General features: G+C 38.1%; 1 protein-coding gene across 1 annotated transcript in view; it reads right to left on the bottom strand.

The window, feature by feature from the left end:
• The window catches only part of SMYD3 (SET and MYND domain containing 3), a 1068189-nt gene that overhangs the window by 370468 nt on the left and 674633 nt on the right, over window positions 1–23088 (bottom strand). The window lies entirely within an intron of this gene.

Here is a 23088-nt window from a genome sequence, read left to right as displayed (position 1 = left end):
GCAAGAGTTGTTGATTTCTACTTTACTTTCCTATGTCCACCCTGAGAGGCTGGACCTTTAGAAAATGGGCTCACTGTGCCTTCGCAGGCAAGGTTGGAGGGTTATGACCCCAGCTTCTTGGGGGATGGTTCTTTTAAGGTGCTGATTTTAGGTAGATCATCCTACTAAAAGATGGCCATGATTCAACCTGTTTCCACAGTGACTTCCCTTTAACAAACTTTTGTGTACTTTCTCTGTTTTGAACCAAGTATCTCAGCCCCAGTTTTTCCTGTTTGTTTGAAGTGTTCAGCATGGTCTGCTCTTCTGTGACCCACAGTCAGATCAGTTCATGCTTGGTTTGTCCTTCTGGCTCTCTTCGATTTAATGACTTTAAATTCTTGGCCTAGAGTTGATTATCTTAAGTCGACACTAACTTCAGTCAGGCCATTCAAATGTCTGATTTGGGTCCTCTTTCCTACTTATCCTTAACCCCTCATCTCCCAGAGGACCAACATCTCAGGATCTCAGAGTTGGAAAGTAAATAAATCCAACCAAAAGTCAATAAATCCAACCTCTCTGTAGCAAAGAAATCCATTCTACCATTTCATGAGAAGTAGTCATTTAGCCTCTAATTAAAGACTTCCAGTGATAAGAAACCCACTATCTCCCAATGTAACCCATTCCTATTTTGTACAGTTCTAAATGTTAGAAAATTTCCCCCCTTACTATGGAATTTTATCAGCTATCCTCCACCCTGAGAACTTACCTTTTGTGGAAAAAAAAAAACTAAAAAGAACTAAAGCTTGCAACCAGAGAACCCCACAAGTGACTCAAGTCCCAAATATTAGCATTCTGAAACGCAAGATTTACACAATGTCTAGAAGAAAGTGCACTATGCCTTTTTCAAGATAGGTGGACAGCTCATCTCTTAGTAGTGGTCTCTCTTCAAATTACCTCACCTTATCTAATATTTTCTTACACATCTCTCTTTACTCATGTAATTCTTATTTGTGGCTCCCAAGTAGTTGTAGCTTGCTCAGAACACTCTGGTAAAACTGTCTAAATAGGCTAAAACAGGCCTCAAATCCATTGGTGAATTAGGGAGAAGCCCACCCCAAGCATGCGAAGACTCAACCTGACCCTGGCAGAATGGATGGATGACAATAATTTGTTCCAACAGCCAGGAAGGCTGCTGAAGCAGGCCCTGTGGAGCACCTAGAGTTTGGTCAGACCTCAAAGATGCCAAGGTCATCCATTGCATCCCGGCCATCGCCAGTCATCTTGACTTTTGTCTTGCCACTGAACTTGGATGACTCAGGAAGAGAGAGTGAGGCTGACGACTTTGTGCAACTCTGCCTCCCTTCAATCCAATTCACGTGCAAGTCAAGACATCACCCTGTGATGCCATCGGTTCTCTTTGAAATAAAGGCCTAACAACTTAAGTATATATTGCTTCTTACCAGAATACAAGTTCATGTAGGGCAAGGATTATATTCTTTTTCTTTTTTTAATTCTCAGTGTTGAGGATGGTGCTTGGCATATAAAAGATATTTATCAAATGGCAGATGAAGAGATTTAAATATGGGAAAGCATTCTGAGCAGGCAGAGGAAGCAGGCACCCTTCAAAGGGGGACTAAAGAGTGTATGCCAGCCTCTATCTTAAGAGATGGTGCATTATCACAATTTCTCGATTTGGATGTCATCACCAAGGTTCAGTGATTTTCACATCAACCCAAATTTGCTCCTTGACTAGAGGTCAATCAAGATGATTCTTAACACTTTTATTTGGTGAAAAGACTTAGTAAGAAAGAGTAATTTTATTTTTTGTTTTTTTAATTGAAAATTTTTATTTAATTAATTTAAAATATTTTTATAATAAATATATTTTATTTATATATATATATACATATATATATATATAAATAAAAAATTACATGAATCATGTTCTTTCCCTCCCCTCCTCCCTCCCACTCCCGTAACCAACATGCAATTGATCATTGATTAAGTTCTATTTTCCTATTATTGATCATTGCACTAGGGTGATCACTTAGAGTCTACATCCCCAATCATATCCCCATTGACCCATGTGATCCAGCAGTTGTTATCTTCTGTGTTTCTACTCCCACAGTTTTTCCTCTGGATGTGGATAGTGTTCTTTCTCATAAGTCCCTCAGAATTGTCCTGGATTATTGCATTACCACTAATAGAGAAGTCCATTGTGTCACAGTGTATCAGTCTCTGTGTACAATGTTCTCCTGGTTCTGCTCCTTTGTTCTAGTTCACATGGAATTTCTCCAGTTCATTATTTCTTTGAGCAGAATAGTATTCCATCAAGTAATTTTATTTTAATTATGGCATGCTAGAACAGTCATTTGGCTGGATTTGTTTGAAACTCAGAGTTATTACCATTATGGGCCACTGGATCGTAGTGAACTCTAAAAGAGTTTCTTCATGTGGCAACTAGGTAGCCCCAAAGATCGTATGCTAGGTCTAAGACAGAAGGATCTGATTTCAAATACAATTATTAGCCATGACCCCAGAAAACGCCATCTAGCCGCTATATGCCTCAGTTTCCTCCACTGTCAAACGGGAATAATAAAAGCACCTGCTTCCCAGGTTTGTGAGGACTAAATCAAAATATTTGCAAAATACTTAATATAGAGCCTGGCACATAGTAGGAGCTTAATAAGTGCTTGTTCCCCTCCCTCCCATCTTCTACCCAACTTGCAGGAAAGGATGTGGTGCCACATTCTTTATAACAGTTGCCTGGCTATCCTGATGTTACCTGCCCACACGTCCAGCTCAGCAAGGGTACATGGTGCCAATTGTTCCTGCAATGCTGGAAACGTGGCTACAATTTGGGGCTTTATCATCACATCTTGCCTTTGGAAGTTCTGTAAGTGATGTCGATGAGGCAGCCCAGCATGATGTCTATGATGGACTGATCAGAGAGCTCTATGAATAGATCAACTGCTTTTACTGATCAACTGACTTTAGTTTGGAGCTCAGCGTCATGTTGATACCCTCCTTGGCAGGTTTGGCAAAGTGCCTTAGCCACATGAGATCAGAGATGTTTGTGCCGGGAAAGAACTTAGAGATCATTCGGTTGACCTCTCTTGTGTTACAGATAAGGAAACTGAGGCCCAGAGCAGTCAGATGACTTACCTGAAGTCACAGAGACAGAGCCAGGATTTTCATCTGGATTCCCTCACAACCAGTCAATCCTCATAAACATGTAATAAGCACTTGCTATGGGGCAGGCACTATACTAGGCACTAGAGATGCAAAGATAAAAGTCAGTCTTCTCTGAGATGCTTACAATTCAACCCAAGGAGATAGCCTGGACTTACATGGATATAGACAAAAGAAAAGAAGCTAACATATGATCCCTAATGTAAAGAGTGAATGCATCAGTCAATAAGTTTTTATTGTGCCCATTATATATGTCATTGTTAGGAATTGGGATCATAAATTAAAAAATGAAACAATCCCCATCTGTCACTACACTCCATTGGTTGGCTCATCAACTGTCATCAACATGGTGGGTAATGTTAGAAAAAGTCAAAATAGTGCTGATCACACCATTCACCAACTAAATATACTCCATGGCTCCCTATTACTTCCAAAATCAAATATGAACTCCTGTGCACTACTTAAAGCCCTTCCCAAGCTGGCATTACTCCCCTTCAGTCAAAGTGGCCTTTTTACTTTTCCTCATACTAGACACCCCTTCTCTCAAGCCCATGTCTTCACACTAGCTTATCACCAAGCATTCTTTCCTCACTCCCAACTCTTTGAATCAATAATTTCCTTCAAAATTTAGCTCAAGTATTACCTCCAACATAAAGTCTTTCCTGATATGCCCCTTTCAGTTCCAACTTTCTGCTCTCCTGAAAGTTATTTTGAGTCTATTTGGAATATTCCTAGATAGTTACATGTTGTAATTCAAATCTAGATTGCAGGCTCATTAAGGGCAGGAAATGTTTTAGTTTTGTTTTTATATACCTAAAGTCAAAGGGTGTCTGATATATATTTATATATATATATATATACACACATACACATATATATGTATAGTATGAGCTTAAATATTTGTTGGTTGTGATGAATTGATTGACTGATAGTCAAAATGTGTTCTGGGAAAAAAAACAACAACTAAGAATGTGGTTGTCCTGAATTTGCTTACAAATTTCAGCCTGGTATGGGTGATGACAACAGAATTGCCTTATTGGATTCCGCCATTACTCATGGGATGAACCAAGGATGTGCATAGATAATTATTTCAACTTCTTTGCAGTTTTGCTTTGGGACGTGACAAGGGACTGTGAAACTGATATCATAACATATAACTACAAGAAATCCCTTGCAAATGGAAACAAAGAAAACCCAGTGTTTTGGATGGGTGCTGATTTTAATCTATACCCATTCCGTGACAAGGAAATCAATTATCTAAGGCAGACTTGAAATATAATTTCAAGAACCATCAAGCGTCCAAAATTTTCATCCACAAAATGTTCACTGGCACCACTCACATTTGGGCTGCTTCTTTCTGCCTTTTCTTACACCAGCATGTTACAATCATATAAATCAATGCCTATAGCAAATCGTCCTAACACAAACACAAACTGTCACATAAACCAAAGGAAAAATAGGAACAGAAAGGAAAGTGATATATAATCACATTTTTCAGGTATATTACTGTATTTCACTCCCCACTCTCCAGCCTCCACCCCCGATTTCCAGGAGAGCCTGAGTTATTTGTGGATGAGAGCCAACTTGAGTTCATGGCAACTGTCCTAGGCTAACTGCCTGAGGACTCTAATCCCTAGCTTACTGAAAGCTGTAGTTTGGCCTCAATTCTCCTTTCCAGACTTATCTCAAACTAATCCCCTTCACCTACATGATATTCCGGCCAAAATGAACTACTCCCTATCATCACTAAGGTCTCTGGTAGCTGTAAATCTATGATCCTATGATCACCATTCTCCTCTTATCTCCTTGCCTTTGCTTATGCCATCTACCATGCCTAGATGGGACTCATACATCAAATCTGCCTATTGATGACTATACAGACTAATGACCTGGATACAGAGAGGAGTGAAGAATGGGCCAAATGGAAATTGGTAGAAGGAACTTGGAATGTTTACCCTGGAGAAGAGAACATTTGGCTGGGGATAGGGAGAGGAAAGGAGGATATATTGGTTGAGTTGGTGTATTTGAATGGCTTTAAGGCTGAAGAGGGTTTAGACTTGTCAGAGAAGGAAGAATTTAGGAGCCATTTGGATTGAAGTTACAGAGGCAAACTTTGGCACAATGTAAGAGAAAAACTGTCTCACAATTAGTTATTGAAAATTGGAATGGGATGCTTCAGAAAAGAGTGGATTTCCCCTCACTGAAACTCTGAGTACAAATTGGATAATGATTTATCTGGGATATTGGAGATGTAATTTTTGTTTAGGTTTGAATTGAACTTTGAGATCCTTTGATTTGGTTGTTCATAGTCAATCAATCAACAAGCATTTATTAAGCATTTACTATGTGCCAGGAATTAGGATAAGCAATGGGAATACAAAGAAAGTCAAAACCATGATCCCTGCTCTGAAGAAACTCCCATTCTAACAGAGAGAGAACAACATGAAAAAAAATTGGAATATACATTAATGGGAAATAATCTTAGAGGGAAGGCTCTAGCAATGGGAAGGGAGAGGAGCACTAAAAAAAGGTCTCAGGAAGAGAGTGAAATTTAAGATGAGTTTGGAAGGAAGACAGGAGGTATAAGTGAGGGGAGGAGGATTCCAGTCCTGAAGGATGCCAGGAAAAAGTACAGAATCAAGAACTGGAGTGTCCTATGGATGGAAAAGAAGGGAAGTCAGTGTTGCTGGGTCATTGGGTATTATAGAAGGGAGTAGTATTTTCCCTATTATAATCTGCCTTTGAAACCTGATAATTATTCCTAAAAGACCTGGAATACTTTTTTTTTCAAATGTCCTCAAGATGTACATACATAACAGAGAGTAAAACAGAAGAATCATGAGACTAAAATTCTGAAGAACTAGATATGAATCAGAGCACTGCTACTTCACAGCTAAACAGAGACCCTGAAACTATCTAAAAAAATACATACAACAGTTCCCAGTGGGACCCTTCTTAAAAGAAGAGGTGAAAGAGACAGAGACAGAGACACAAAGACACATGGGGATCCCAGATCACCATGGCTGAGTTGCTTTTCTCCATTCAAGATCCTTCAATATTCTTTATTCTGCTGCTCTTCAGTTGTTTAAACCATTTCTGACTTCTTGTGACACCATTTGGGGTTGTTTTCACAAAGACACTGGAATGGTCTGCCATTTCCTTTTCTAGTTCATTTTACATATGAGGAACTCAGGGAAATAGAACCCTGTTTGTGACAGCTAATAAATGACTGAGGCCAGATTTGAACTCAAGAAAATGAGTCTTCCTGACTCAAGGTCTGGCATTCCATTGTGCCACCTTGTTGCCTTTACTCCTTATTCTACTCCTTCATAAAAGTTCACTGTACAACAGCAAAATTACAGAAATTTTAATTTTTCCTTACATTCTTAAATTAACTCTAAATATTCCTGTTCTATTTCAAAAGGATAAAGGTTCTCCTAGAAGCAACAGTTTGCTTTGGAAGGGCCTGGGTCCCCTAAATGGAGGTTTTCAAGGGAAGGTTTGGTGAACATTTGTCAGATTTATGATGTAGAAGAAAATCATGATCAGGTGTGGGGAGAACTAGATGGCATCTTAGATCTATCCCAACTCGGATTCCATGATGAAACTTTGGGGAAGGAAAGCAATGGGGAGAGAAGGCAGGAGCTAAGGTTATTCATTAATCAATCAACGAGCCTTACTTGGGTGCTTCTTTGTGACAGGCCCTATACTACAGTAGGTGCTGGAGATGCAAAGTCAAAAGGTAGGTGTTGGGTATCCAAAGTCAAAAATGAAATAATGTTTGACTTTGAACAGCCAATCACCTGGCCTTGGGAGACAATATATATTCAAAAATTTGCTGAGGGGAGACATTAGTTGCTTGAAAGATCAAAAAAAAGTTTAATGTTGAGTTGGAAATTAAGCTTAGCTTTGAAGAAAAAAATAAGGATTTTATAAAGGAAGAGATGAATAGGGAGCACATTCCAGACATGGGTGAGAGTTAGCCTTTGCAAAGGCAAGAAGATATATGAAGAACTATAAGAAGTCCAAGTGTTTCACTGGACCACAATATGTGAGAAGGAATTATATGTAAGACGACTGGAAAGGCACATTAGGTCCAACTTGTGAAGGACATTAAGTACCAAATTGAATAGTATCTATATGATTCTTGAAGTAACAGGAGCCACTGATGCTTTCTGAGTAAATGGGGTGACATTTTCAGACTCCCATTTTAGGAAACCGATTTTGGTAACTGTGTGGAAGATAGAATTGAATGATAAGAGGACCAAGGCAGAAAGAACAATGAAGAGGTCATTGCAATTATCCAGCCTTGAATAAGAAAAAGAGGTAGAGGGGAAAGATGTCTTAGATCAGAAGAGATTTGGCAACTGGTTGGATAGGTGGAGTGAGGGAGAGTGAAGAAACTGAAGCTGAAAACTTACCCTTCATTTCTGTATTTTGAATGTCTCAGTGTATATGAATGTATGCTCAGAATTTGGAGAGTATGAAGGGAGCTCTCAGGAACAGGGGCAGTTCTGGCAATATTCACAAGCATGTATTCCCTCACAGTAGGGATAAGTTGGAACATCCTCATGGTCTACAATCTACTTTTTTTTTCAGCCTGATTAAATCTGAAGATTCTCTAAGAGTCTTTTCAGTGGGGAAGAGAGTAGCAGAGCAGGGAAGACAGAGTGCATTTGTTTCTCTTACTGTTGGATTTTTGTTAAATTTTGTTGCTTGCCCAGAGGCGATAGGTACAGGAGATGGAATCAGTTTTCAACATTTCTTTTTTTGAAAAGTCAAAAGTAAACTGAATTAAACTACAGCCTTTATGCCATCATGAACCAACAGACACAAACACAAAACGGGTGGTCAAACATTTACAGGTCTCATATTCACTGAATGTTCATTCTTCCAGTGAATCAAGAACCAGATGTGGTATATTCACTGTTAAAATGTTTGGCCTATAAAGAAGACCTTTATGCTAATACCACAGTCACCACAGTGCTCTGCCCAGAGAGTCATGAAAGGAGGGTGGCCAAATTATGGATAATTTAGCAACATGTAAAATAAAGAATTTTGCAATGTCCAGATTCAAAATTCTCTAACTTCAGCTGGGTGGGGGTGGTAAAGCAAGGAAGGGAGGAAAGGAGGGAGGGAGGAAGGGAGGGAAGGAGGGAGAGGGAGGGGAAGGGAGAAAGAGAGGAGAAAAGAGAAAGAAAGAAAGAAAGAAAGAAAGAAAGAAAGAAAGAAAGAAAGAAAGAAAGAAAGAAAGAAAGAAAGAAAGAAAGAAAGAAAGAAAGAAAGAAAGAAAGAAAGAAAGAAAGAAAGAAAGAAAGAAAGAAAGAAAGAAAGAAAGAAAGAAAGAAAGAAAGAAAGAAAGAAAGAAAGAAAGGAAGGAAGGAAGGAAGGAAGGAAGGAAGGAAGGAAGGAAGGAAGGAAGGAAGGAAGGAAGGAAGGAAGGAAGGAAGGAAGGAAGGAAGGAAGGAAGGAAGGAAGGAAGGAAGGAAGGAAGGAAGGAAGGAAGGAAGGAAGGAAGGAAGGAAGGAGAAAATATCTTTTTCTAAGTGTTTTATTAATGCCATCACTGTCTTGACATTTATACAGGCATTCAGTTGACAAGCATGTGCTTAAGAGATAGAGACATAGAGAGGATGGGGAATGAAGCGTGGAGGCAAAAGACAGTCCCAGCTCCTACAGAGCTCAATCATCTAATGGAAGAGAAAACATACAAAGTGCTTTGCATTCATAATAGGCATTGCAGACATTGTTGCTGTTTATTTCCATTTTACAGATGAGCAAATAAGATGCAAAGTTATTAAGTTAAGAAGCAAGATATGGACCCAGGTTTTCCTAATTCCAAGGTCAGAACTTTACTCTCCACAATATCATGCAAAAGATGAAAAAATAGTGTCCAAAAAGATTAAAAATTTGAGAGATACACTGCAGAGTAATTTATAAGGAAAGAAACAAAATTTAAACCACTAGATTAAAAAAAGAGGGGAGTCATTCTTCATGAAGTGCTGAAAGGAATATCTTCAATTAACAAAGACATTTTTGAGGTCCCTTTATGTACAAAATGCTACACTATATACTGTAGGAGACAGGTAGATGTACATACCCCATACCTACCCCTACCTCCCAAAATTCTAAGATGTGATTCCTATCTTCAAGGAAGTTTCAGCCCTTTTGGAAAGACGAGGCATATACTACTTGGTCTCCAACTCATAAATAGGGCATGTTCCAAAAGTTTATGGGCGTGCCATATTTGAATAATGGCAGTGAGGTGTCAGAGTGGATATAGTGCTGGATTTCTTCTTCCTGCGTTCAAATATAGCCTTGGACATAATGGCTGTGTGACCCTGAGCAAGTCATTTTGCTCTGCCTCCGTTTCCTCATCTATAAAATAAGCTGAAGAAGGAAATGACAAACCACTCCAGGATCTTTGCTAAGAAAACCCTAAATGAGGTCACAAAAAGTTGGATATGACTGAGATGATTAAACAACAACCTTAGTTGGTCTAGGGAACCATTTATGCTCTTAAAACTTACTGAGGATCCCAAAGAGCTTTTTCATGTGGATTCTATCTATTGGTATTTACTATATTGGAAATGAAACTATGAAAATAGTTTCAACTTTAGTGATTCCCTGAAAGAATCTCAGGGACCTCCAGGGGTCCCCAATACACTTTGAGAAGCACTGTTAGGGGATGCTTCCTCTTGCTTATCCCAATGGGGTCAGTCTAAATTGGTGGAAAACCATATACTGTAATACCTAACTGAGAGACACAGTTTGGACTCTTCAAAATGTGCAATAGACTATATATGTCTAAGATCTGCCTTGACCATTCCCATTCCTTTTCTCTTCCCCATCTTCATCCATCCCCAATCACCTTTGAAAAAGGACATATTTGTTTTCAAATAGGCAAATAAAATGGCAATAATGACAATAATGAATCCTAGGAGTTCTCAGCCCAAGTTTTATGACTTACAAAACTCTGTCCTCACAATAATCTCAGGACATGGGTACCATTAATAGTTCCATCCCCATTTTATAGATGCAGAAGTTAAGGCCTGAAGAAATGAGGTGACTTGTGCAGAATCATACAGATGGCAAGTAACAGAGTGAACTAGTCTCTGTTCAATGATTAGCATCCCCAGAACCTTTCTATAGCTGTGATCACACTTCCAACTCATGTGGAAGATTTTCAAAGTCAAGCTAGTATTAACGAATCATCTTTACATGAGGGAGAAAAATAAGAATGAAGCACTAAATTCCTTGAATATTTTTTTTGTGTGGATGCTAGTCAGGCCTATCACATATCACATCTGGGAAATATTTAACAAAGTAAATAAAAATACAACAGAATACAGGTAATGTGGATACGGGGTTTCCTAAGTCAATATAGGGCCAACAGGGATCCTTATATATGGTTATTATTGTTCAGTTGTTTGTAAAAATGTCTCTTTGTAATTCCATTTGGGGTTTTCTTGGCAAAGATATTGGAATGGTTTGCTATGTCCTTCTCCAGTTCGTTTTACAGATGAGAAACTGAGGCAAGCAAGGTTAAATTACTTGCCCAGAATCACATAGCTAGTAAATGTTTAAAGCCAAATTTGAACTCAGGTCTTCTTGACTCCAGACCCAGCTCTCTATACACTGTGCTTAGCTGGCCCCATTTCTACTTAAATTTGACATCACTGGTCTAGATGACCTCAGTGGTCCTTCCAATTCTGTAATACAAATGTATTACAGATTTTTAAGATTTTTTTTAATTTTTTTAAAGATATTTTAAGATATTTTTTAAGATTTTTTTTAAGATTTTACAGATTTTTAAGATATTACAGATGTTTAAGGATGGACAAATTCTATCCTTTAGAATATCTGAGTTGGAAGTGTGCTTGGAGATTATCTAATCCCACCCAACTCAGAATAACTCCTCTATAACATCCAGTTTCAGCCTCAGCCCTCTGGTCACCACATCCTCCATTCCTGGCCATCCACAGAGCTTTATTACCTAAGCCCCAAATATAGAGGCCAATAGCCTGAGGAAAGAAGGGAAAACATTCAGAGACCTGACTGCTATGAATTTTAAGATCAAGTATAAACATCAGGTATAAAAAAAATATGGATCTTAAAGGAACACAGCATAAATGGAGAAAATGTAGGGATTATTATGTATTTTTTAAAATGCTTGAGATTTTTCAGACTCAGTCAACTCTGGTGGGGAATGTGATTTGTGCATTCCTTATTATTCTTTTACTAAATTTATTAGATATCACTGTTATTGGTTAATTTTCTGACAGTCCAACTTAACCAGCACAAATTATTTTAAACACCATGGAAGTCCCAAATTACCCATCTTAATTCATAGAGAGAGAACTCCCTGGGTTAATTCCTGGATTCTTCATTTGTTTATCTGAGATCTAAAGCCCCTTCCAACTCTAATATTCTATAAAACTGGAATGAATATGACTTAGAATTGCTGTGTTTTTATATTTTTTAAACTAACAGATAATGTAAGAACTATGTTTCTACTTATTCACTCTGCTGCATCTCTGCCTGGCCACCATCCCCTCCACCCTAAACACATACGTAATCATTTTCCTGTGTCTGTTAAAGTTTGTAAGGCACATTGAGGTCCTTCAGGATTTCAGGGCTGTGTGAATGCCACATCTATTTTTCATGTTTTCTAAAGTAAATACTAGATGCTTTGGCAACAACAGAGCTTTGGGAACCACACTGTCTCTGAAGTTTTCCTTCCCTTTCTAGAGTAATAAGAGTATCAGCTTAATGAGGAATGGCAATGGGGAATAAAACAAGGTTTTGCACAAAAAGTGAGGTGCTGGTAATTTTCTGTCTTTTGTTTTATGAGTATAGAAGTCACTTGTTTTGAAAATGAGGTCCTCTCCTTTGCCCTAAGCATCTTTGTTAAGAAATAAAACCCACAAAGGAACAAAACCTAAAGGAAATCATTGGATTCACTTCATCAAGCTCTGTGACATCAACAAATATGTGTGGTATCCCAGGAATCTCTCAATGTTCCCCGACATCAGCCAAGGGTATGACTTTAATGATAAATAAGCTTCATCAGACTGTTTCCATCTTGAAGGTGAGTTGTTGAGTAGACAAATCGCTGGATCTAAAATTAGGAAGCAGTGAGCAAAATGCATCGCCTCCCTGAGCCCATCTGCAAAATGAATACAATCATATTTGTATACCTACCTTACAGAGATGTGAGACTCAAATGAGACCATTCAAGCAAAGTACTTTGCAAATTTTAAAGCACATTATTATTATAATTATATATGACACGTTGATAAGTAAGTTTCTGCATATTGTCTCTAGCATTATGGCAAAGTTTATGGCAGTGTCACTGACTGGATGAATTGCTAGATTTAGTTTGTTGTTCTTCAATCATTTCAGTCATATCTAACACTTCTTGACTCAATCTGGAGTCTTCTTGGCAAAGATACTGGGGTGGTTTGCTATTTCCTTCTCCAGCTCACTTTATGTAGAAGGAAACCAAAGCAAACAGGATTCAATGATACCCAGGATCACACAGCAAGTGTGTCTGAAACTATATTTGAACTCAGAACTTCCTCACTCCAAACTCAGGGCTCTATCTACTGCACCATCTAGTTGCCTGTGACATGGGTAATATAAGTATAATCACGCACATTTTAGAAATGTCAAAATTGAGCTCAAAGAAAGTAAGCAGGTTGTCTAAGGTCCTGATTCAGTGTAATAGAACTAGGATTCTCACCAGGTTTTCAAATTCTTATATCATTTGGCCTCTATTTAAACCTTATAGAATCATAGAATTAAGAATTGGAAAATACCTTAAAATCATTTAGTCTAGTCTGCTCATTTTGTAGATGAAGAAACCGAGGTTCCTAAAGACTAGGTCTTGTCATTTCTACCTCACAAAAATCTCCTCTCTTCCCTTCCTTTTACTCACACATTTGCCACCTAATTCAGGCCCCCATCATCCCTCTCCTAAGGCTAATGAAATAGTCTTCTAAATGGTCCCTGGACTCACATCTCTCCTCACTCCAATCCATCCATCCATCAGTGCTAAGATGAATTTTTTCTAAAGCAAACTTCTGACCTTATCACCTCCTTGCTCGCAGAGTTTTAGATTACCTCAATGGCCAAATATAAATTCCTGTTTGGCATTTATAGTTCTTCCTAACTTCTCACTTTCTATCTTTCCAACCTATTTATACTGACTCTCCTTTGCATGCTGTATAATATATCTCTGCTGGCTAATTACATTTGTTATTTAGTCATTTTTTCAGTCCTATCTGACCCTTTGTGACCCTATTTGGGATTGTCATGACAAAGATACTGCAGTGGTTTGCCATTCCTTTCCCCAGTTTATTTTGCAGATGAGGAAACTGAGGCAAACAGGGTTAAGTTTTTTTGCCCAGGACAACACAGTAAATATCTGAAGCTAACTCTGAACTCAGAAAGAGGACTATAATCCTGGCACTTATCTCACAGGATTGATGCAAGAATCAAATGAGATAAGACATGAAAAGTGCCTTAAAAACCTTAAAATATTATAAAAATATCACATCATAGTGAACAAGGGCCTGGATATACAATCAGTGACCCTGGATATAAATAATGCCTCAGCTACTATCTAATTATGTCCTTCTGGGCAAGTAACTTAATCTCTCTGTGCCTCAGTTTACTAAATGGAAAATAGAGGAGGGGATCAGGTTTGTCTTCAATGGTCCCCAAGGTAGGTTCTTTTAGCTCTAAATCTATGGATCTGAGGTTAGAAATGAGACTTCAGACTCACAGAGGTTTCAAAACTCCCAGAAACTCAGTAAGACCACAAGTTTCACAGAACATTCTGCTCTTTATTGATGGAGGGAGTTTCTTCAGTGACAGTTCCCTACATATCTTAATTCACAGGTCTATACTAGAAAATATATTTACAGAGCACTCTGGGTTGCCAAAAGCTTTCCCATCTATTACCTCAGTTGATTCTCACAATAGATCTATAAAATATATAATGCAAATAGCACTCACTGGCTTTCCTCATCACACAGCTAGCTGATGCGGGGTATAGAAAGGGTTTCTTTCTGCTTCCAGATTTGATGTTCTTTGCTTAGCATCCCTCTGTGTCTATAGAAACATGCCACCTATTCCAAACATCCTTCATATTCAAAAGGATGAATAATGATATTGGTACGATTCACCTGAGACCAAAATTAATCCAACTAGCAGCAACAATAACAACAAATAGCATTGGAAATCTATGCCAGGGCTGAGTCATTTAACTACATGATGATGGAGACAGAAGCTATAAGAACTGTTCTCCAGCATATTTTTCTTCCTTTTCCATCATCAGCTTCTGTCATCTGCATAAATATTGCCTTTCTTGGGGGGAGAAGAAGGAGATCTATTCCCAGTGAAGTTTCTTCAACCGTTGTGTGAGCTATCCATAAGATATCGAAGGAGTTTTAATTAATCCTGTCAACCAGTCCCCAATGGAGTCACTTCATTATTTCAATGACTTTCCATTCCCTCACCTTGGTAATTCATGCTTGGCATAAAATTTGAAGAGGACAAAGGATAAACAAGAGTTTCCATCTGAAATAAGGACAAGAAAGCTCCTAGGATGGGGCAATTCGTCCTATTAACACCTACCCCATGCCACCTAAACTCTTGGAACATTTCCTTGTTCTAAATGACAAGCTGTGCTCACCTTTCTCCATTTTTCCTGGCAGAGAATGCTTGCAGTTTGAGATTCCAACTTCCAGGAAGCATTCACAGTTTTCCTAATCATCCTTCCCCATAGAACATACATATGTTCCCATAGAGTAAATGTCCAATCTGATAGGAGAACTGATGAATTCTCTACCAAAGCAACTTTACCCCCTAGACCTTGAGCTTGGCACCTGCATCTATACTTTTGCCCTCCTACAGGCATGGTCATGCCCTCACAATCTGGCTTTATTTTTCTTGGGAAGGAGGAAGGAAATGGAGTCAGTCACCTTTGTTGTGGTCCTCTGCTCACAGGTGTAGGAGGGTGTTGGTGGGAGGGGGTGGTACTGAATGTCAGGAGAAGAGACCACAAAGTCCTTAGGCAAGTTATCAGCAAAGGAATGATGTGTCTAGGAACCAGGAAACTGGAAACCATTTTAATTCGTTTTTTAAGAATTGTAAAAATACCCAAACTTTCCACTGTCCATTTCTCTAAAACACCAGTTCTGCCCTTCTGCCTCGACAGAACGTGCCTGACACTCAGAAAGAAAAGGAATCACATTTCCACAAGGAAAGTCTGAAATCCAAGATTGTTTTTCAAATGTGCCAAGAAGATGGATTACATTTTACAGGCTTTGGTACGCACTTTAAATACAGGAAAATTGCCATGTCAAGCATCCCTTCTCTGACACCCACAGCTCATTTTTATTCACACGTGTCATTTTCCTGTGTCTTAGCAGGCCCTGTTATGGGTCCTGGGCTATAAGGTAACAACAGTCTGTGGCTTGCTAAATTTCTCTTCTTTAATCTTCGGGTTTGTGCTTTTCATTAAGACAGTTTTAACAATGGAAACCCTGTTCTACGGTGATGATTGGCTCACATCAAGCAGTATGTGCAGCTCCTGCCTAAAGGGAGCTGCCAGGTGTGAGACAGCTTGGCATGTCTAGCTGGAGGTGTGTGTGGAGATGTGTTTGTGTGAAAGCTGATGAGTGGGTGTTAGGAAAATTACTCAGGAAAAACAGTGGGTCCACACCATGATCACAGACTGGGTTCTTCTTCCCCTGCCCACGTTAGAATGCAGCAGAGGTCAACAAACCTAGTGCCTTCCTCTTGGTGAGCTGAAAAAATTCTTGCTGAAATGTCACCTAACACCTTACTATATTTGCCCTTTAAGGAGGAATGGACAAGGCTCTGACCAAGATGGTGTGGTAGAGAGAGTACTAGATTTGAAGTTCAAAGATGTAAGTTCAAATCCTGGCTCTGCTACTCACCACCTGGCCATCTATCCTTAGGGAAGCCCCAGTTAACTCCATTTTTAATATGAGGGGGTAGAAGAGATAGCCTCTGGAGTCCTCTCTAGTGCTAAATCTAGGATCCTATAAGTTTCTGAAAGACCTGATAAATAAAGGACTCGAGGGAACGAAAGATATCTTTCTTCAGGAGACTCTGAGCTATGAGATTAAGAGAAATCTATTGTAGTTTGTCTTGAATTGGGAAACAAAAATAATAGCTCACATTTTTGTAGTGCTTTAAGGTTTCCAAACAAAGCAAACATAAATATACCTTGAAGATTGCAAGACATTTTTCTACACATCTCATTTGATCCTCAGAGTGACCTTGTGAGCAAAATGCTATAGGTATTACTATCCCTTTTTTTACTGATGGCTGAGAGAGATCACAGGACAATAGATTTATAGCTGAAAGGGACCTTAGAGATAATCCAATCCAATATTTTTCAAAACCTGATCCATGAACCCCTGGGATCTCTGAGTCTCTTTTATTGGGGTTCATGGGTTGAAAACTATTTTCATAATAATCAGGGGTGTCATGGCAAATACTTAAGAATAGGCTCTACAAAAAAGAACAAAACAATTTTAAGTTTTCTCTGCAATGTTAGCATTTTTGCCCATGCCTTTTTTGAGCCAAGGTGATCAACAAAACAATATATGGAGCCCTGGTTATAGCATTTTCTGACTTCTAAGATATAAATGTTCACAATGAAAATTTAATAGTTGGGTCCTTGAAATGATTGTCTGGTTCCAAGGGGTATATGATCAAGCCAGTTCTGCCAGTCCTCCTCTGAAAAATACTAATATATTATTTGTGGATTAAAATCTTCCTTCCCTTTCCAACTTTATATTTGTATGAAACTGGATTTTTTTTTGAATACTTCCAACCAAAACAAAATATAAAAACAAATTGAATGAAAAAGGAGACATGAGATAAGGCATTGTGCCTGCAGAAAGGCTACTGCTGACTCACTCTAGCTGGCAGCAGTTACATAGCCTATCTCAGCACCATTTGGCCTGGCCAAATTAGCAGATCAGACTAGATTGGACAATAGAAAACAGGGTCCTGAAAGAACTTAAACAGGTATTTTGATAAGAACTGGGCTTAGAGCAGGGAGAATCCTATTAGGACTTCCAGGCCCCTGGAGGAGACCTTCCAAATTCTCAGAAAGTTCCTACAGCCCTTCTGGGGTCAGGAGAATGATTCCAAATGGATATGTGATCTACTGATGGGGCTAGGAGGAAGGGCTGCATCCCAATCTCTAGAGGTCTAGATTCCTACCTCTAGATTGGATTTATTTCCAATACAGTCACATCTGACCTCATCCATTACTTCTGTGCTCTCATAGGTATGCAAGCTCCTGTTGAGACCACATTAGCCCCTCAGAACAATCATGACATGACCAGACATTCTGGTAGCAATAGCAGTAGCAGCGGCAAAGGTGCAATTGGAAACATTTCCCCCTCCCCTCCCAAGCATAAACACCAAGGAAAAAAACATTATGAGAAGCAATGATCAAAAAAGTTTGAAGATGAATGGTCAAAGTCAATAGCAAAAAGCACAAAGGGAGGAATGGGAATGTGGGAAGGGACCTTGGACAGAGGAACTCAGCTGAATTTATTTTTTTCAGTAGTTACTTTAAATTTTATTTTTAAATTTTTCCCCCATGGTTACATGATTCTTGTTGTCTCCCTCCCTTCTTTCCTCTCCCCTCCTGGAGCTGACAAGCAATTCCATTGGGTTATTCATGTATTATGTATCATTATTCAATACCTATTTTCATATTATTTATTTTTGTAACAGAGCAATCTTTTAAAACCAAAACCCCAAATCATATACCCATATAAACGAGTGATAAATCATATTTTCTTCTGAATTTCTGTTTCCACAGTTTTTTCTTTCTATATGGATAGCTTTCTTTCTCATAAGTCCCTCAGAGTTGTCCTGGATCATTGCTCTGCTATTAGTAGCAAAGTCAACTCTATTTGATCATCCCACAATATTTCAGTTACTGTATATAATGTTCTCCTGGTTCTTCAGCTGAATTTGCAATTGGCAAACCTGACCCACGTCATAATTTTGCCTATATCCTATCCTCATAGAAGTACTGAAATGCACAAAAGGGTGCTCAGGTACCAAAAGAATGAATACATGATTAATAAGGTGAAGAGAATTAAAGAAATATAGCAAAGGGAAAATAGAATTTATATTTTAATGCAATTTTTAATGAAACACAAATGCTTAGAAAATGTATATTTTGAAAGGAATTTGGTATTTCTAAGTGAAATCTGTTGTTTTTGTGATACTACTGAAAGAAAAGGTTTTTTTTCTAATTAAAAACAAAACTACCTCCCTATATAACCACAACCCCCATAAGTAGATCAGGTCCAATATCATGCTTTTAGGTAAGAAGAAATGTTATACTGTCACTAAAATTCCCTATTGAGAAGTTCATTAGAGATGCTTATAACTGGATATAGTTTTATCAAGTAGACCATCTTCATAGTTTCTTCTGTCATCTTCTATATTTTTTTAAATACTTTTCTTTCCTACTCTGCTCCTGTTTTTTTAGCATGCTCCTGAACCCTTTCCATCCTTGTCTCAGAAATCCTAGTCACTTCCTGATGATCTTGGTCTTCCAAGTTCTATTCCTCCTTTATCTATCTCCTAAGCATTTTCTTTTTTTCATCACCCTTCAAACCTATTAACCACTCTAGATATAGCACCACTTTGACCAGATACATGATGTTAGGAAGTAGTAGGGAGGCACGTGAAGCATCTCTTTCTGACTTTTCCTAATTATCAAGGATTACCTGGAAATATGCATCATAGAACATTCCAAGGGGAAAAGGTGCCTTCAAAACATTTACTCTCATTTACTCCCAAGGTTCCCACACTGTGAACCCACATTTTAAGTTTTAGCTTCGCCTCTCTTTTCTTGAGCCAATATCCCTGCAATAAGCTGGTTTGCCACTGTCATGAACTAATATCTCAATTTGCTGAGTGCATTAGCAGAGTGGTATGTACTCTGAAGCAAGGCCTTAATGTAGCAAGATCCTCATAGCACCAGTGTTATGAACATAATGGGTACTTCATAAATATTTGTTTATGAAGAATTCACTTAAAGGCATTGTGTCTGTTCTCCATGAGCTCAGATTCATGAAGGATGACATTTAAATGAACTCAACCAACAGAATAACATGAAAACAATTTAATGAGACATATTGCAGGGCATTTCTTCCAACTGGCACATGGGAGAAATAGGAGAGAAAAGAGATGCTTTCCTTTTTTAAAAAAATTATGTTTCTTTTGAAAAAGAAGATAGAGCACACTCCTATAGCTTTTTTTTTTTTTGCTTATTGAGTTGTTACTGGCCTGTCAGAGTGGTTTACTATCATTTGAAAAACTGTTCAATTCTTAAAACCAAGAGATTTCACAAGCTCCTCTTCCCAATGAGAACAAGCTCTCATGGTGCCTTTGTCCCTGATCTATCTAACTGTAATTTTGTCTTACTGACAGATTTGACACATGCTTCCATAGACACAGAAGGGAGGAAAGGAGAAGGTAATATACTTTAGAAGCCAGTAGTCAAATAAAAAATTACCATAGCTTTCTTTTTCTTTAACACAATTTATTTAAGAAAGACTAGCATCCGTACAGCATTTTCAGATATTAAGATATTTCTGAGAATCTGCAAAGCTGTGATTACCACCAGTCTTGATTCCTTACCATAGCTAGTTCTCAGACAATTATAAAATGGGAGTAATGACTAGAAAATGCAGATTTGCAGTGAAACATGCCCTTCACCTCTCTCAGGTGTGACCAATGTGTTATTTCTTTCCACCAAAATCAATTCATGAAGATAGGTGGGGGTGGAAGATACATAAATGGGAGAAAATACTATCAATAAAATGTTATCCTAAAAATTACATAATGGCAAAAAGTTTCTCTGATTGGCTTACTCATTAAAGCTCTAACAGCCTGTGTATGGCCAAGAGAAGGGTCACTATAATAGTGACAGGTCTTAAGTCCCTAGCTTTTGAGCAATGGCTGAAGGAGCTTGGAATGAAGAAAAGACCTGGGGGTGAGGTAGAACATAATAATAGCTATCTTCCAATTCATAGGAGGCTACCATGTGGAAGCAGAATTGGACTTTATTTTTAGTCTCAAAGGCAAAAGCAGGAACAACTGGGTGAAATCAGTCATTCAATAGACCCTTATTAAGCTTGGTGCCAGACACTATGCTAAGCATTAAGGATAGTAAGAAAAAGAAAAAATTGTCCTCACCCCTAAGGGTGCTTACATTCTAATGAGAGATAACAACAGGCAGGCAGACAGAGAAAGAGAGACAAAGAGGGGTGGTGTACAAGGTAGTCTTAGAGGAGACCACTCTAGCAACCCAGGGGATCAGAAAAAGGGTCCTTTGAACTAAATCTTAGATTCTAGAGGCAGATAAAAGGGAATACTCTAAGCACTGGGGACAGTGAATGAAAAACATGGAGAGGAGTTAGTGGAGCATCACAGAAAGGTAGATTTAGGCTTTTGTCTAGAAATAACTTTTGAACAATGGGACCTCTCTAAAAGAAGGACTTCTCAAGATAGTGAATTTCCTTTGAGAGTATTCATGTAAAGATTAGGTGATTCTTATCCTCTTATATTGTGGTGGGTTTTCTTTTACAAGTACCTTTTGGTCTAGACACTCCTTGCAACTCTAAAATTCTGTGATTCTGTTACCCTTTAAGATTCATTCATTCTTTGGAATTACCATGAGATAATCAAGCCTAGATTCTTACTCAGATCTTCAACCACTCATATTACAGTTCCTAGGTTTAGTCTCTTCTTCAGTTCCTTAGAAATCTGAGTATTTCATTTATGTCTGTATCCTTGGCACTTAGCATGATATCATGTACATAATGGATGCTGAATGGAAGCTTGAATAAAATTTTTCTTTGTAGTTTATATTGAAACAAAAAGGGGACGCTGGTAAGGAGAACTTACTAACTTCTATAAATTGTGTGGATTATTTTCATTTAATATGTGTAAAGATATTGCTGAAATATGGACTTTTTTAAAGCAAAAAAGGGAAAGTATTTAATATCAATTAGATTTTGCATATATATCAGGTTCTCAACTTTTAATTAAGATTTCTTGCGACTATATGTATCCTAATTAAACATAAAATGAGCAGCCTTCTTTATTTTTTAAAAAAATATTTAATTAATTTATTTAGAATATTTTCCCATGGTTACATGATTCATGTTCTTTCCCTCCCCCCCTCCAACCCCTCCTCCCAGAACCAACAAGCAATTCCACTGGGTTTTAGTATCATTGTCTGAAACCTATTTCCATATTATTACTATTTGCACTAGTGATTATTTAAAGTCAACATCCCCAATCATATCCTCATCAAATCATATGATTTTGTCTTACTAACAGATTTGACACATGCTTCCATAGACACAGAAGAGAGGAAAGGAGAAGGTAATATACTTTAGAAGCTAGTAGTCAAATAAAAAATTACCATAGCCTTCTTTTTCTTCAACACAATTTATTTAAGAAAGACTAGCATCAGTATAGCATTTTCAGATATTAAGATATTATATGTTTTCCTTCTGCGTTTCTGCTCCCACAGTTCTTTCTCAGGATGTGGAAAGATAGAGTTCTTTTTCATAAGTTCTTCCTCTGGATTGTCCTGGATCATTGCATAGAGCAGCCTTCTTTATTACAACACACCCCTGGGTCAAAGTCCTAACTGCAATAGGGCCATAGTGCATACCTTAGAATGATGAATTTAGAAGGCTTTCAAAGTACTTTCAAATCTTTAGCAACATAAAAGAACTGGGTTTAATGTCTAATTAGCAAGAATAATTAGTTAAAATAGAAAGCTACTAGGCAGCAGGGCAAGGGTGAACTACTTTTTTTAACCCTGTCCATACTTATTCTCCCTTATCTCAATGTACTCCACAGGTATGGTTTGTGGTACTTGTCTTGGGGGAAAAAATCCCTAGTTATGTCTGTGCCATTTCCCCTGATTCTTATATATAATATAAATACTTAATTTACATTTAAGTGATATTTATAAGGTTTTCCTCAGACTCTTCATGGCCATACCACTGGCAATTCAAATTATAAACACCAAAGAGACAGAAATTATAAATTGCACATGGAATGTCTTACTCTTATTGCAGATAACAAGAAGGGCGCTATATCACAAGGCAGAGTCTTCCCTTTCTTCTTATCATCAACTTGTTTAAGGAAGTATTGTTGTTTGTCCTTCCTTTTTGAAGAGGACCAATGACATCATGAGGTGATGTCTTGACTGATTATTGAATCAGATTTAAGTGAGGCAGAATTGTTTGGGGGGGGGGGAGTGAAGAAGGTGCTCTACCTTACCTCAAATGATTAGTTTTCTGTCCACCATGACTATGAATAAATGGTAAAAGGACCTTCCTTCTTGACCCCCAAGCACATGCAATGAGTCATTCCCAGGAGTGAGGATGGGTTTACACTAATCTGTAACATCACTGGGTTTTTCAGTTTTCTTATCATTAAAATGGGAGGAATTGAATTAGATGATATTTATGGTCTTTTCTAGTTCTAAACCTATGATCTATTTATACTCTCCACCCAGTCTTTTTCATAGCCACTAGTATGGATGTGGGTGCGGGTGTGTGAATGAGATGGCTGGCTCTGCAGCTAGAAAATGAGAAATCTCTTGCTCCTCTCCAATTCATTCATAATTATACTGACTTTAGCAACTACCCAAAATCAAAATAGCTAAGGAGCCACCAGAAATGGGAATTAAAGTCCACCAATTAAAAACAAACTCTTAGATTCAGGGGAAAGACTCTCAATAAAATCTCAAGTGACAAACCTCCTTAGAAAGCTTTGTTTGAAATAGGTACTTTTACATAACAACCACAGACC

Source organism: Monodelphis domestica, chromosome 2 (assembly GCF_027887165.1).
Source record: "Monodelphis domestica isolate mMonDom1 chromosome 2, mMonDom1.pri, whole genome shotgun sequence".
NCBI lineage: Eukaryota > Metazoa > Chordata > Mammalia > Didelphimorphia > Didelphidae > Monodelphis > Monodelphis domestica.
Note: the sequence above shows the minus strand (reverse complement) of the source record. Positions and strands in the feature narration are given on the sequence as shown.